This window comes from Lasioglossum baleicum, unplaced genomic scaffold (genome assembly GCF_051020765.1).
Source record: "Lasioglossum baleicum unplaced genomic scaffold, iyLasBale1 scaffold2371, whole genome shotgun sequence".
NCBI lineage: Eukaryota > Metazoa > Arthropoda > Insecta > Hymenoptera > Halictidae > Lasioglossum > Lasioglossum baleicum.
Window position 1 is genome coordinate 20,001 of NW_027471430.1, and position 5,440 is coordinate 25,440.

The 5,440-nt window shown below is 50.6% G+C and overlaps 2 non-coding genes across 2 annotated transcripts in view; both read right to left on the reverse strand.

The window, feature by feature from the left end:
- Positions 1 to 1,854, reverse strand: part of LOC143221415 (large subunit ribosomal RNA) — a 4,002-nt gene extending 2,148 nt beyond the window's left edge. Inside the window, exon 1 of the ribosomal RNA XR_013011768.1 lies at positions 1 to 1,854. This exon is cut by the window's left edge and continues 2,148 nt beyond it. This is a non-coding gene — a ribosomal RNA (large subunit ribosomal RNA).
- Positions 1,855 to 3,420: 1,566 nt separating this feature from the next.
- Positions 3,421 to 3,575, reverse strand: LOC143221413 (5.8S ribosomal RNA). Its single transcript, XR_013011766.1, has one exon. It is a non-coding gene; the product is annotated as a 5.8S ribosomal RNA (ribosomal RNA).
- Between the last annotated feature and the right edge of the window lie 1,865 nt (positions 3,576 to 5,440).

The following is a 5,440-nucleotide window of genomic DNA, read 5'->3' on the forward strand; positions in this document are numbered from 1 at the left end:
TCCAGGGCCTCGCTGGAGTATTTGCTACTACCACCAAGATCTGCACCGACGGCGGCTCCAGGCAGGCTCACGCCCAGACCCTTCTGCGCACACCGCCGCGACCCTCCTACTCGTCAGAGCTTCATGGAAGACGCGCCTTTAAAAAAAGCTAACGTCAACCTCACTTGCCGCTGACGGCGGAGTATAGGCGCGACGCTTCAGCGCCATCCATTTTCAGGGCTAGTTGCTTCGGCAGGTGAGTTGTTACACACTCCTTAGCGGATTCCGACTTCCATGGCCACCGTCCTGCTGTCTTAAGCAACCAACGCCTTTCATGGTATCCCATAAGCGTCGACTTAGGCGCCTTAACTCTGCGTTTGGTTCATCCCACAGCGCCAGTTCTGCTTACCAAAATTGGCCCACTTGGCACTCTGATCCAATATAATCTCGTGGCTTCATTGATCCAAGCAAGCCAGAGATCTCACCCATTTAAAGTTTGAGAATAGGTTGAGGTCGTTTCGGCCCCAAGGCCTCTAATCATTCGCTTTACCAGATGAGACTCGCACACGTTCATCAAAAGAGAACGAGCGAGTGCCAGCTATCCTGAGGGAAACTTCGGAGGGAACCAGCTACTAGATGGTTCGATTAGTCTTTCGCCCCTATACCCAGTTCCGACGATCGATTTGCACGTCAGAATCGCTACGGACCTCCATCAGGGTTTCCCCTGACTTCGTCCTGACCAGGCATAGTTCACCATCTTTCGGGTCCCAACGTGTACGCTCTGGGTGCGCCTCTTCTCGCAATGAGAACGAGACGCCCCGGGAGTGCGAGGCCGCATCGTGACGCGGCCCATCCTCCCTTGATCGACGCTAAGGTACGATCTTCACTTTCATTGCGCCTTTAGGTTTACATGTCCCAATGACTCGCGCACATGTTAGACTCCTTGGTCCGTGTTTCAAGACGGGTCCTGAGAGTACCCAAAGCAGTAGCGTCGCTGACCGGTAATTCAAAGCTTGGCCAGTCCGAGGACACCGCCTGCTAACAGCTGGTTAGGCCCGGAGCCGGCGCTAGGTCCGTACCATCCGGGTGACAAACTAACCGAGCTTGCGGCGGGCCTGACGCACACACATTCGAAAATGGATTGGTTGCGGCCCGATACCGTCAGAGTACCGTCACGCAGCCGGCCAGGCGATCGAGCGTCTGCCGTGTGCGCACGAAGGCGACACGACAGGCAACAACTCGAGCCGTAGACCGACACGCAACGGGTCGCGACGTTCTACTAAGGGAGAAGTGCACGACTACGCGACCGGAACATTTGCCGAAGATGGTGTACCCTCGCACTGGAACCACCGAAGTGGCCCATTACGGGCTATCTGCGCACCAACGGAAGCCAGCCTCGTCGACGATGAATCTCCCCATTCGATCTTTTGGGTTTCTCAGGTTTACCCCTGAACGGTTTCACGTACTCTTGAACTCTCTCTTCAAAGTTCTTTTCAACTTTCCCTCACGGTACTTGTTCGCTATCGGTCTCGTGGTCATATTTAGCCTTAGATGGAGTTTACCACCCACTTAGGGCTGCACTCTCAAGCAACCCGACTCTAAGGAGAGGTCCTCCCGAAACGCGTACCAGTCGCTACGGGCCTGGCACCCTCTACGGGTAAATGGCCCCATTCAAGATGGACTTGGACGCGGTTCGACGTCTCGGGATAAATTGACCCTCCTGAACACTACATTTCCCAACGGCAGAACCGCGGGATTCAGTGCTGGGCTAATTCCTGTTCGCTCGCCGCTACTAAGGAAATCCTTGTTAGTTTCTTTTCCTCCGCTTAGTAATATGCTTAAATTCAGCGGGTAATCTCGCCTACTCTGAGGTCGTCGTACGTGATACAAAATTTTGTGTGTTTCGGCCGAAAGAGCGTAAAAGTAGTACTCGCGAAAACGTACAAAGCACAAAAAAAAAAGAAAAAAAAAGAAAACGAAACAACACTACACGACAGAAGAGAGAAAAAGGTAAACAAAAAACCGATATATGCCTTATGCGCCACACCAAAGTGTCAATATAATTCTTTCTTCATCTCTCGTCGATCGGAAACTCTCGCTAGACGATCTGGCCGGTTAACTTTAACGTCCGTCGAAAAGAACTTTCGGGGACTGGACGACCGACAGATCGCGCGGTTCCGCACGAATCGACAATGAAGAAAAGAAAAGACATGGGGCGACCGACATAAAGGTTTTCATCATTGGATATACCTTTTCTCTCTCCGCGGTGCTGTTCCGTGCGTGAACACACAAGTGTGTCTTTTGCGTCGTGTGACAATCAAGTTCGAAATAAGCCTCGCCAATAGAGGAGTATACATATTATTAAAAAAAAAAAATAATAATACATATAACCCGGTGGGATTTCTTTTCTCTCTACTTCTATATAATTGAACCAAAAACCACGGGGGTACAGAAACGTTGCGCACGAAACGATTTATCATCGATCAAACGCAAAACCAAATTAGAGACACGAGAGAAAGAGAGTAAGATCTCAAGACGCTCATAGGCCGTCATCAATACGATTCAACGCGAACGTGGCGATGGAATGGCAATCGCACAGATTAGCGAGGACACGTCGACGACGGGGAATAATTCCGACCCGATCAAGTACGACGTGCTCATCCCGCACATTGCTGCGCTTTGCTCCGCTGTCCATCGATCATCAAAGCGTTCGCGATAGAACGAGAGATCTCTTTCGTCTCTTCCCTCGAAGACTCGAAAAGGAATGTGTGTTTGTCGAAATCGCCGGCAACGACGACCCTCCGCCGTATGGCAATTATAACGTAGAGTTAAGAAACTCATCCACGCACAGGCATATTCTCTCCCTGGGGCTTAACATTGCCACACCACACACACTCTGTGTGCCACACAGTATTCTTTCTTTCTTTTATAATTTGTGTGTCCATCTCTGTAGTCTCGCGAGACTCTTGTAAATATACCTCTTTCGTATATACGCATCATTTCAGGCGACGTCGGGAGCGCGTTAAATGTTCATGAGTGGAAACGCTTCTTTCCGCAAGGCGAATCGTTTCGCAGAGAAGGTGAGAGATTTGGAGATCCTCGTCGAAGCGGTGCCTTACGGGCGGTCGTATTTTCAATACGACTCACGACACCGTAAAAACACTCACGCAAGTCCGAACGTAAGAAATACCAATCCCTACTTCGCCTCTCGTGGAAACTAGATATATATATATTTGTATGTGTTTATAAGACGCAATGCAAAATTGGCAATTTTCACAGAACCGCGACAAACGCCGACGAAACGCCCATCATTCGCTCGTACGTAGCATCTTTGCAACCCGACTCCGAAACGCTCTTTGGCGCCCTCCAAAAATATATTTGGAGAGGTAAGCGACGGCGGGGACTTACAAGAGCAACGCAAGCAGTTTATGGTTACGTAAACGACCCTCAGCCAGGCGTGGTCCAGGAATTGTATCCGTGGACCGCAATGTGCGTTCGAAATGTCGATGTTCATGTGTCCTGCAGTTCACACGTTGACGCGCAATTAGCTGCGTTCTTCATCGACCCACGAGCCAAGTGATCCACCGTTCAGGGTAATCGTATATATTTTTGATTTACAAATCAATATATGTATATGTCTCTTGTTCTGCGGTTCGTAAGAACGCATTGTACCTGAACGCTCCAACCAGCGCGCGAAGGAGATTCGTTCAGGCGTCGTTTTAAGGACGACACTATCGTCGTCCGTGGAAACGGAAAAAAAAAAACCGTCAGATACGCAACACGTATCCGACGGCCGGGCGAACAGTACATTGAAAAACCGTTAACGTGGAAAACGCGGAGATGAATATATATTCTCTGAAAACGACGGGGATCGTAAGACAACCCGATACTGGATCCAGAGATGTAATAATATTCCTCTCCTCTTCACTTCCATTTCATTTGGAATGATGTGAGAACGGAGGACTTCACAGCCGGCTCTGGCAGCGGTCATTCGTCCCAAGCTCTCGCGATGCGCACTATTGGGCCACACGCACGGAGTAGGGTGTCAGACTCACGACTGCTTTAAAAGCGAGCTTCACGAGCCGGTCCACTTCCCGTATAAAACACATTTCCATAAAATGTTGTGTGTGCTCGAGGCAACGATAAATTCCGATACAAGCGGACTCGCGAGCCGGCTCTGGCCGTAGGCGCGATCCCCGTTCTCGTCCCAAACTCGTCTGCGCGCACTATTGGGCCACACAGAGAGTAGGGTGTCGTCGGGAATAATCGCGCCATAGGCTTTATAGCGAGCGTCACGGCCGGTCCTCTCGGAACACCGTTTTTCGTCGGAACGATATTACCATATTTTTATTTTATTCGACAGATTAGCGGACTCACAGCCGGCTCTGGCAGCGGTCATTCGTCCCAAGCTCTCGCGATGCGCACTATTGGGCCACACGCACGGAGTAGGGTGTCAGACTCACGACTGCTTTACAAAAGCGAGCATCACGAGCCGGTCCGCTCTGGCGAATGTATAATATTATAATAAATATACGTTCCGTCGTCAACGAACACCGCGTGCGGCGCAGCAACGTTTCGTGCTCTTGGTTATACGCGAACCCGATACAAATAGAGAGCGGGACTCACAGTCGGCTCTGGCAGCGGTCATTCGTCCCACGCTCTCGCGGTGCGCACTATTGGGCCACACGCACGGAGTAGGGTGTCAGACTCACGACTGCTTTAAAGGCGAGCATCACGAGCCGGTCCTTCGCGTCTCGTCTATCTTCACGATAGTTCGCGAACGATAACACAAACGCGTGCAACCGCGCGTTTACCACGGGTTACCCTGAGATTTTGTTTGTCCTCTTCGAGACACCGTTTCGAACGGACGACTCCGGACATATACCTACGACACAGAGGCGAAGACCGAGGAAGCGAATCTCATCGACCGCTTACATCCCTGTTCATGCGCTACCGGTAAGATATGTCCGTATATATAATTGTAGAGAGCCTCCGCGACGCAGAGAACACCACAGGCGTTATTACATACGGTATAACACAACACTCTTTGACACGAGGTATTTTTCACAAAGAGAACGACCACCCGGTGGCGGGTGAAAGAAAACATCGGTGTGTGATATCGCAACGACGGGTATTTCTATATTCGTGTGTCGATCTGCAGCATTCAGCGTCCGACGAGATATCGTACGTACCTGATCGTTCGAGTTTGCAAATGCGAACGTCGGTAATGTTGACGATTCCCGAAGACCCGAAGTACAGGCTCTTCAGCACTCACTCCCCAATACAAGTAAACGATACCACACAACACGATGCTCTCTCCACCTTCACGCAAGCACCGTATATTCTGGCCCGTCGTTCTCAATCCCATTGTCGAAAGAGACTCTTGCGTGCCGTATATATATACGCCGTGTTAATGCACAACATGGTGTTTCTCTGGCGGGCTCTCTTGCGCCTTTTTGTC